Here is a 12,090-nt window from a genome sequence, read left to right as displayed (position 1 = left end):
GATTCCTCCCGTTGTTCCCGCAGACCAAACAACACAGAGAATTAATAACAACACTCCCAGGGGTGAAGTTGGCTCCGATGGGGCTGGGGGAGTAGATCAGGTCTTAATAACGAGAACGACTCATTCAAAGATGAGCTTTTACGGTCCATGAGGGAAGTGAACGCCCACAAGTATCAAATCCCGGGCGCACCACCAGTATTGAAAGGTCCGAACTCGAAGAAGAATGTTTAATTACCGTACAAGCCAAGTGCGGCACCAGTACTGATCCCGAAGCGTTTCAAAATGCCTGAAGTTCCAAAGTATGATGAAACTTCAGACCTACAGGAACATATTATCACTTACACAACGACGGTGAAAAAAAATGATCTAGCTCCTCACGAAATTGAATCTGTGTTGCTAAAGAAATTCGGCAAAATCCTCATGAGGGGAGCCCTAACGTTATATTCATTACTGCCCGAGCATTCCATAGATTCCTTTGAGATGCTCGTGGATTATTTTATTAAAGTTCACGCCGGGTCCAAAAAGGTACAAACCCGGAAGGCCGACATATTCAGAATCACACAAGGAGAATCAGAATTGTTACGAGAGTTTGTCACCCGGTTCCAGAAAGAAAGAATGTTGTTCCCGACCGTCCCGGATGAATGGGCAGCTGAAGCATTCACCAAAGGATTGAATTCGAGAAGTTTAGACGCTTCCCGGAAGCTGAAGGAGAGCCTGCTTGAGTTTCAAGCAACAACTTGGGCAGATGTTCACAACCGGTACGAGTCGAAGATAAGGATCGAAGATGACCAGGTCGGTTTTACATCATCGGCCAAAGGACAGGAGAAGAATAGAGAAAAATCAAAGGATGAATACGACGCGGATAGGCGGACTACGAGGGGTCAGATTTTGCCCTACGAGCGTACCGAAGACCGTGGCAGAAATTTTCGAGCAACAAATAAGTTCACCGTTGACGGAGGGACTGACCGTGGTCAAAATAATAGATCACTTCTGTCACGCCCCAAACCTGGGGAGGCGTGGCTGGCACCCGGTGCCGTACTGGCCCAAGCGAACCACTCTGTAACTCATTTTTTCCTTCTGCAACTATCATGGGCTAACATGGCCATACTCGTAATGTATAACTATAAGTGGGCAACACTGTATCAATAAACTATCGTTCTTAAAACCTGAATACATATGGGTCGTCAAGGCCTCTAACATACTGTACAAAATGAACCTCTGTCTATAAAACCTCTAGGATTATTTGACATCAAATGGGACAGGGTACCGGCCTTCCCATAAGTTTGTAGAAAAACTCTGATACGATGACTCATAGACTCGGCTGCACTCCGAATGAGGTGGAGTCTTACCGATCCTTCGTTGAATGGCAATCTCATATACTATGAGGGCTCATCAAACTGATTATCTATACCTGCAAGCATGAATGCAGCGTCCCCAACAAAAGGACGCCGGTACGAATAATGTACTGAGTATGTAAGGCAGAACTGAAACATAACAGTAAGTCAACATTAATAAAAGACATATAAGAATCAACCTGAATCTCTGAAGTGCCACCGTATATGCATACTTATTATACTTACATATATACAATGCTTTTCTTTGAGACTATTATCCATATCGTATGATGCATGACTGCCCGACCGGCCGTAGCTCGGTGGTAAATATGTAACTGCCCAACCGGTCGTAGTTCGGTGGTAAATGTATGACTGCCCGACCGGGCGTAGCTCGGTGGTAAATGTATAAAGATGCATATATCACTATATTATAAACATTAACATCTTTATCATATACCTCAATAGAGACTTAGGAACGTACTTAGACATACTTGAATATAACTTTACCGAAATGAATAACATAGACATCCTTAACTGCTAAGAGTAGAACCATTTATGGAATAACATTACATTTACGTATCATTACTTGGATCATGCCAAAAAAAATAAATCAAAATTAATTATCTAAAACTACACCACAAAACACCTAATTCCATCAATATCATACAGCCTTAACACATTATAATTATACTAAATTAAACTATATACACAATCGTATATCTTTTATGTTAGTACCCCAAAAGTTGTCAAGATAGCCATTGTTAACAGTGCAATTATTAGTCATGACAATATGTGGTAATTGTCTTATATTAAGTTGAATGAATTTCATCATAGTATTTATACAATCATACATATCACAACGTCAAACTACCTATACAACTAAATAAAAAATACATTATAATCCTTTATTATGCATGAATCATTACTTCAAAATCAATCTACAACAATATAATGATATATTATAATTAAATTGATATTTTATAATATTTTGTGTTGTAACAATATATACTATATTATAATTCATTATGTTATAGTTTATAATCAATTTTCAAATGTAACTTGTCACAAACAACCGCAAACTATAATATTAGTATGTTTCTACAATCAATTATTGATCACAATATGACTACTCTGCTATTAAATATCATGTAATAACACAATAGTGTAAGTCTAATATTATAAATAATCATGTTATATTTGTTCATTATATGCATATAATTACTGCATGTTTAGTTAAACTATAAAAACTATATTTATAAACAAATCCTAACACATATATTTGTAACACAAGTTCTCTGTCATATATCTCAATAGGGACTAGGGACATACGTAGACATACTTGAATATCACTTTACCGGAATGAATAATATAGGTATCCTTAACTGCTAAGAGTAGAATCACTTATGGAATAGCATTACGTTTACGTATCGTTACTTGGATCATGCCAAAAGAAAGAAGGGATAGCCTTAACATACCTGGAGTAGAAAAAAATCCGTATGATATTCCTGAAAAAGGTTGCACCGTACTCTCTTAGAATCGCAAAATCTCACGTTGCTAATGTGCTAATAATTCTCGTTGGAATTATTTGGTGTAGGAATTGGTTGAAGAATCACGTTGCTATTGTTTTGTAGGAATTTTCACGAAATTGGTAACAATTTGTAACAAAGTCACCTTACTAATCTCCAAACCTCACGTCTTATTGTCTATATGGTTTGTATGGAAAGTCTTAGAGTTGAGGTGTCTTGTATTTAATGAATTAAGTTGCCACCTAATAAGAAATGACTTAAGAGTCATTTGCTTAAGGAGTGGCATGCTGCCACGTGGGGGTGAGGTGTGGGTGGGAAATGTTAATCTTTATTCACTTATTAGGTAATTAGATAGTGTCCCGTTACCCGATAATTAATCAATTACCCGCATAATTAAGAATTATCTCAAATTACTTAAAATTCTACTTATTTTTGATATACTTTATACATCATACTATCATGGTCATATGGTACCATATAAAAAAAATACATACACTATTATTTTTATTAAAACATCCATGTAAAAATATATATATTTTCTCAACCTATAATTTTCCTAATCTCATATAAAGAGTAAAAAATTCTCGTACGCTTAATTCTTAAAATGGTAAAAAGATAACCTCCTTTTCTTGTGAAAAAATAATTTTCATCTTTACAATAAAGAAAATCTCATAAACTTTCTTATATAATGTGTATAATTTACCATATTCGAAAACAATAATAATGGTAACTATCCAAAATTATACTTATAAAACTTTTGCTAAAATACTCCACTTAAAAGAAAATACCACATTAATATAATATCTAACGGTATCAATGTTGTTAAAATTATGGAGTCTTACAATAACATAGTCGCAAATCCTTTATAATCTCATGAATGGTCTTAATTCCTTCTAGCTCATATGGATTACTACGACTAATTCTAATATTAAATTATGGGATGTAACAACTTCAAGATAAACAAACGTCGGGGTCTTGAGATCTTTCTTACCCTAGGTTATCAGAATATAATTTCAACGTCAGTGTAGTGGAACTGGTGTCAGCCATGAGGAATATTTAAAAAGCACGATTCTCGAGACCTATGAGGTCTGATTCCAGCCAGAGGGATCCCAATTTATGGTGCGAATACCACGGGACAAACGGTCACCGGACAAGGGACTACCGACATCTTCGGGAGGAGGAGGCAACGCTATTAAAGAATGGTCATCTCCGAGAATTCTTGAGTGATCGAGCTAAGAACAATTACGGTCGCAACAACGCGGAATCTTCCAAAGCAGCAGAAGAAGCCCCACGCCAGACGATTAACATGATCTTTAGGGGGAACGAAATTAATGGGGTCACCTTTTCGGTGGCAAAGAAGACTAAAGTATCGATAACTCACAGCAAAAGACTCAGGGAAGACGATATCACTTTCACAGAGGAAGACGCAGACGGATTGTTGTTACCACACAACGACGCACCGGTAATCTCTTTATATGTGTTAGATTTTAAAATTAAGCGTGTTCTAGTGGATCCAGGAAGTTCGGCTAATATCATACAACAGAAAGTATTGGAACAAGCTAAACTCACCGGAAGCATTATTCCGGCAACAAAACTTCTCGCTGGATTCAACCTTGCAAGCGTGACGACCCGTGGAGAGATCTTGCTGCTCACGAATGGTGAAGGAGTAATGAAAATAACTCTCTTCGAAGTAGTGGATGGTGATATGGGATACAACATCATCTTAGGAAGGCCATGGTTACACGAGATAAAAGTTGTACCTTCGACGTATCACCAATTGCTGAAATTTCCGACGCTCGAAGGAATCAAGAAGATAAGAGTTGACCAACCGGCAATGAGGGAGATGAATGCAATCTCAATTTCTAGTAGCAAAGGGAAGGAGCGCACGGCATAGTAATTACACGAACTGGCGCCTACTCCCGAGTTAGAAGAGGTAATTCCAGGGGCACAATCGTCAGAACAATATCAGGTGCCGAGATATTTCTAAGTTCCGAAAAAAACAGAGGCAACGAAATCCACGACAGAGGAACTAGATCAAGTGGCATTGTTTGAAGAATTCTTAGAAAGAAAATTTCACTTGGGGACATGACTGCATCCCGAGCTCAGGCCTGGTTTTATTGAATTCCTTGAAATTAATATTGATTGTTTTGCATAGTCGCACGAGGATATGACAGGTATCCTGATGGAAATAGACATGCACAAGCTGAGTTTAGATCCCAACGTACCATGGGTACGGCAGAAGAAGCACCCTATTGCCGAGGCCAGGAATAGATTCGTCAAAGAAGAGGTAACCCGCTAGCTTAAAATTGGTTCGGTCAAAGAGGTAAGATATCCAGACTGGCTAGCCAATGTAGTAGTAGTTCCTAAGAAGAACAATAAATTTTGTATGTGTTTAGACTATAAAGATCTTAATAAGGCGTGCCCGAAAGATTCGTTTCCACTTCCAAATATCGATCAAATGATTGATGCCACGACCGAGCACAAACTGATGAGTTTCCTTGATGCTTATTCCGGTACAACCAAATTAAGATGAACCCGGAAGATCAGGAAAAGACTTTATTTATAACAAATTTCAGTACATATTGTTACAATGTAATGCCTTTCGGGTTGAAAAATGGCGGAGCCACTTATTAACGGCTTGAAAATAAGATGTTTGAAAAGTAAATAGGAAAAACCATGGAAGTTTATATAGATGATATGCTCGTTAAGTCTTTGAATGCAGGTGATCACGTTAAGCATTTGCAAGAAACATTCGATATCCTGAGGAAGCATAACATGAAACTTAATCCCGAGAAGTGCGCATTCAGGGTCAGCTCCGGTAAGTTCCTGGGGGGAGTTGAAGTAAACCCCGACAAAATCATGGCCATAGACGATATCCCGGATCAATTATCAAACGTGAAGGAAGTCCAAATATTTATAGGAATGTTAGCAGCTTTGAGCAGGTTCATTTTTCGTTTGTCAGAAAAATGTCATCGCTTCTTTACATTGCTCAAAAAGAAGAACAATTTCGAATGGACGCCGGAGTGCCAGCAGGCTTTAAGGGACCTGAAAAAGTACTTATCAAGACCTCCATTGCTCTCAAAACCGAAAGAAGTCGAAACATTGCAAGTCTACCTCGCGGTTTCAGAAGTTGCGGTAAGTGCGGTTTTAGTCCGGGAGGATGAAGGTACGCAATTTTCTATTTATTACGTTAGCAAAATTTTAATGGGAGCAGAAACTTGCTACCCATATTTGGAAAAACTGGCCTTAGCTCTAGTAGTCGCCGCTCAAAAGCTGAGGCCCTATTTCCAATGCCACCCAATAGTTGTGGTGACTACTTTTCCTCTGCGGAACATCCTTCATAAACCCAAACTCTCGGGCAGATTGGCCAAATGGGCCATCGAAATGAGTGAATTCGACATAGAATATAAACCGAGGACTGCAATTAAGTCACAAGTCGTGACTGACTTCATGGACGATTTTACTCTAGGACTGCTACCTCTGGCAACCAAGGAGGTAGTAATGGTGTCGGAATCGGCATCAGGGGTTTGGACCTTATTTACGAACGGAGCCTCGAACGTAAAAGGGTCCGGGCTTGGAATAGTTTTAATCACACCTTCAGGGGAAACCTTAAGGCAAGCCATCAACACGATCCCTTTAACTAACAATGAAGCAGAGTATGAAGCTTTGATTGCAGGGCTCGAATTGGCCCGGGGACTTGATTTCGAGGTTATAGAAATCAAATGTGACTCATAGCTTGTGGTAAATTAGGTTTACGGGATCTTTGATAACAAAGAAAAACGTATGCAACAATATGTGGTAAAGGTCCATGCTCTTTTGGCACGATTCCGTGAGTGGTCAATAACTCATATCCCGAGAGAGGATAATGCAGAAGCGGATGCATTAGCAAACTTAGGTTCATCGACGGAAACAAAAGGATCGGAGTCCGAAATGGTGGTACAACTAATGAGCTTAGTCCTTGATATGGATGGTTACTATGAGGTTCTGGTCTGGGACTGGAGGAAAGAAATAATCAACTACCTCAAGCACGGAAAGTTGCCCGACGATCCCAAAGCATCACGGGCGTTACGCACCAAAGTTGCACGTTATAGCTTCAGGAAAGGCCAATTGTATAGAAAATCTTTCCAAGGACCACTGGCCCGATGTTTAGGAGTGTCAGAAGCTGACTATGTCATGAGAGAAATCCACGAAGGGATATGCGGTAATCACTCAGGCGCAGAGTCTTTGGTGCTGAAATTGGTACGAGCAGGATATTACTGGCCTCGCATGGAACAAGACGCTAAAGATTTCGTACGAAAATGTGATAAGTGCCAACGCTACGCATCACTAGTACATCAACCGGCAGAACCCTTACATTCGGTTCTGTCCCCATAGCCATTCATGAAATGGGGGATGGACATCGTCGGACCACTGCCACCGGCTCCCGGAAAGATAAGGTTTCTTTTAATTTTGACTGATTATTTTTCTAAATGGGTGGAAGCAGGTTCTTATCAGAAAATCGGAGAACGCAAAGTGGTCGATTTCCTGTGGGAAAATATAATTTACAGGTTCGGAATACCAAAAGAGATAGCATGCGACAATGGGCCACAATTTATCGGTGAAAAAGTTACAAAGTTCTTCAAAGACCTAAAAATAAAGAGAATCACATCCTCACCTTATCATCCGAGCGCAAACGGTCAACCAGAGTCAACAAACAAAGTGATCATTCAAAACTTCAAGAAAAGGTTGGAAGCAGCAAAAGGCAAATGGCCCGAAGAGTTGCCCAGAGTCCTATAGGCCTACCGAACAACGGCCAAATCAAGTACAGAAGAAATTCCTTTTTCCCTCGTGTACGGTGCTGAAGCCCTAATCCCGGTTGAAGTGGGCGAACCCACTTTGAGATATTCTCAGACAAATGAAGAATCAAATGATGAAGCAATGCTAATCAACTTGGAACTGCTCAAGGGACGCAAGGACTTGGCGCATGTAAGAATGGCATCCCAAAAGCAGAGGATGGAGCAATATTACAATCGGAGAGCCAACTTCCATTTTTTCAAAGTAGGAGACTTGGTTCTAAGAAAAGTAACACAAAATACCCGAGAGCTCAACACGGGAAAACTAGGTCCAACGTGGGAAGACCCTTACCGGATTTCACCTATCACTGGAAAAGGTTCATACAAGGTGGAGAACCAGAATGGAGACAAGTTGCCCAGCAACTGGAACGTGGCACACCTCAAAAGATATTATTGCTGATGAACAACACTGAAACAGAAAGTATGTGCTGCGCTCTTTTTCCCTTCGTTCAGTTTTTGTCCCAATTGAGTTTTTCTGGCAAGGTTTATAATGAGGCATCGATAGAAAGCATACTACGAAGACAACAACAATAAGACCTTTGATAGCAAGGCAAACAAACAAGCTTCCACTCGGGGACGATTAGGTAATCTTTGGTTCGATAGCAAATTCCCCCCGGGAAGTTAAGTTTGCTACCGAATAGAGGTTACCCGACCGTTCACGGGCACAAACCGCCAGAGGACTGTTAAGTATTCTTTCGCTCGATAGCATGGATTCCTAAGGGGAAACAAGATATGTTACCGAGTGAAGGATTATCTAGCAATTCGTTGGTGGGACCTTCGAAGATACAAGACTTCCAGTGTTCCAATTCGCATTCTTCGCATTCAAACACGGATTGGGGGGGGTGATATAAGGATACAGCAACAATGAATGCCACGTCAACCGGGAACAAAAATTCGGAAACAAAATGCATCATTGGGATCGGGTACTGCGCAGCCAGTCCCGTAGAAACAAGTTGTACAAGATAGCCACAAGTAATGGCAATTTCTTTTCTGAATAGCAAAATGCTTATGTAATTTCTAAAAATAGAAGGAATAAAATGAAATCCTTTTGCTTTTATCTTGTTTCTTGTCTGAACAATGGGCTAACTTTGTCATTTGAAAGTTAAACAAGTACTTCAAATGTTAGTGCCGTAATGAACAAGAGACGTCCTCTTCAAGAGCACCGTAAATATAAGAGGGCCCTCTCTTAAAAAAAAACCCACATTAAAGGGTTGGTTCCGGAAGAATCAATATCCGGAATCAAAAATGCCACCGGGGAAAAATACACCCGAAGCCGCATATGAAAAAGAAGCAAAAAGAAAACTTGCGCAAATATTCATAGAAACCCTCATGTAAAAGGGAAACTTGCACAAATATTCATAGAGACCCTCATGTAAAAGGGAAACTTGCGCAAATATTCATAAAAACCCTCACGTAAAAGGGATAATACTCGGAACCAAAATGCTTCGAAGAAAAGGCATCCGAGACTACACATAGTAAAGCGCGAATTGAACAACATGCGCAGAATACTTGAGCAAATGCAAAGTTAAAGGCTTACATGGATATTCAAACGAAAGTAAGACTCAAACGACACTAGAACAAAAAGAAGAAAATATGTCTTTATTTAAGAACAGGCCAAAACATTATAAGTGCAAAATGGGAAAAGAAAAAGCTAAACTGCAGCGCCTCCGGAACCAGGAGGAAGAGAAGTATTCGCATTGTCGGGAAGAGTAGGGGTTCCGCTGATGGCTCAATGCTTTCATCAGTTTGGTCTTCGGCCTCATCGCCTTCCGATCCTTCTTCAGTTTCCGAAAATTTAGAATTGGAATCAGAAGAACCTTGAGCATCAGACTACGCCGGGAATCCATTTCTTACAGCCAACTCAAGCTCTCGGGCCTTAGCAATTTCGGCATCAACATCAATGATACCGGCTTTGGCCTCTTCCAAGGTTTTCCTCCTCATGCTATACATGGAATAAGTTTTTTCAATAATGAGTGAAGCCGCTCAGCGCTTAAGTTCTTCTTTTAACTGAATAACTTCGGTGGAAAGGTTTTTCCGAGCGGATCTAGCAGATTTGAGGCTGACGTCAAGCTTGCGGACAGTTGAACTAAAGAGCCTATTATGCTCGATAGTTTTCCTGTACTTCTCTTCTAACTGGGCATGTTTCACCTCCACAGCAGCAAGATCTTCACTTTTGGAGTTCAAGGCTGCCTCTAAGTTAATCACTCTTTCAGCGGAGGCAGCCTCACGGTCGGTTGCAGCAAGAACGGCGTTTTGGACCTCTACCCATTTGGCCTTGGCCTCATCAAAATTAACCCTCAGCGGCCCAATTTCTTGGATGAGGGTTATCACTTCTTTCTCGTTTTGCTGCAAACAAGCCTCCAAAACAGCGGCCTCAGTAGCTTTGGTTTCCAGTTCCGAGAGGCGTAGAACAGTATGGTCCCGTTCTGCCAAAAATTGATCTCGTTCAGAAGTAAGTTCTTCCTTCTCACGAATCAACCTTTGAAGGCCCTCAGAGGCAAGAAAGTTGGCCTATAAAATAAGAAGAGGAAACACATAAAATACATTCGTTCAAAAGTAGAAGAAATAACAGAGGAAAGAAGGAACGTACCGCCACAACATTATGCATAGCATTATTCAACAAACACTCGCCCGAGAGTGTCTGAATCTTTTCCCAATATTTTTCTGAAGCCAAAGGCTTCAGGTAATTAGCAAGCTCCACTGACCGTGATAGCAGGTTGCACCCGGTAGAGACCGAAAGAGTAATGTTCCTCCTCCTTTGTGGATCTTCAGAAGGAGAAACATAATTTTTCCCAAGTTCCCATGAACTGGGACTGTGAAAGAGGAACACCTTCTTCATGGTCAGGTGCGGCCGATGGAGATGGTGTAGCAACCGCTGGTGGAAGAGTAGACGAAGATGGAAATGATGTAGCAGTTTTTGGTGTTGGTGAAGGTGGAGATGAAGCAGATGGAGTTGAAGAGTGAGAAGCAGCTGTATCAAATGCAGTACTGGTTATTTGATGCTCAACAACCAAAGACGACAAGGACCTGGTACTCAGCTCCGCAGCATTGGTTGCAGCAATTAGGGCCCAAAAATGGGAGTTGGTATATTCTACCAATCAGACTCTCCCCAACGTGCCAAGACATCATCTTCAATTAGTGTAACTATCTCAACAGGTCGAGCATCCTGTTGAGATGATGAGGATCGTCGCCTTCTGTGTAAAGAAGCTCCCTCATCAACAACTTCTTCATCATCATCAATCATCACGGTGTCTATGACTGGCCCAGAAGGAGGACCAGTCATCATCGCCACCGGAGATGATTCGGGGGCATCAATCTTTGCCCTTTAATTCTTTTCCCCGGCCTCGTAAGAGCGTCTTCTCTTTGTTTGTTTATCCTCCGGCCGGGGACTCCATAAAGAAATATTTGCACATTAAACAGGCCCGGAGATACCTGTTTGAGTAAGTGCTTCCTGAAGCAGCCTCGCTGCATCAGCAGGATCAGCTAGAACATCCTTCTCGGGGACAGCAACAGAGCCCGCAGGTAGACCTAATTCCATGAACAAAGTAAGAAGAGTTCAGCCAAGTTCTTCATATACAAAAATGGAAGCATGGTAAATTAGAGTTACCATGATTTTTGGCCTTCCACCCGTATTTAAGGGCTAGTTTTTTCCACGAACGAGTTTCAGGCATTGTGACGTCCAAAATCTTCTGAACCTACTGGTTCAAACCTTCCACCACTAGTGGGAGCCATCGAGTTGCTGAAATATGCAAAGGGTGAAGAGATGATACGGCCATAGAAGAATATCAAGTAAGAGGAATATTATACAAAGAACTTACGAGTGCGGTTCCAAGCAACCGGAAAGAATGAAGCCGTTGTCGGAATAATGTCGTTGGTGACAACTGCAACGAACTGCTCCATCTACCCACGGTCATTGTCATCATCCATGCTAGACAACAAAGCATGGTGGTCACGCTTGCAAAGGTTTATCATTCCCCCGCGGAAGATTTTGGGGGAATAGAGATTTATCACATGAGCTAAGGTTAGCTCCTCCCCATTTTCTTGGCACAAGCGTCAGAGGCAGGCGATCGTCCTCTACGCTGAAGGACTTACCTGTGACAAACATACCTGGTAGCGAAGGCAAAACTTCGCAATCACGGAATCAAGCTCTCTGCTCAAAGAAAACGCACCCAAAGTAAAGGGATACATGAAAAAGTATATAAAACCTTCCTTGGGAAGGATCACTCGCTCCGATAGATCAGGAGCGATGATTTCCAACTCATTGCAGCGGCAGTCCTCCTTCACAGCAGAAATACTGGAAGGACAAATGGAAGAAGGGTACCTACTAACAACCCATGTACGAGGGTTAGCAGTAGAAAATTTCTCTTCAAAATCTTTCGAAGTTCTAAGCCTTCTTGG

Source organism: Nicotiana tabacum, chromosome 2 (genome assembly GCF_000715075.1).
Source record: "Nicotiana tabacum cultivar K326 chromosome 2, ASM71507v2, whole genome shotgun sequence".
NCBI classification, from domain to species: domain Eukaryota; kingdom Viridiplantae; phylum Streptophyta; class Magnoliopsida; order Solanales; family Solanaceae; genus Nicotiana; species Nicotiana tabacum.
Note: the sequence above shows the minus strand (reverse complement) of the source record.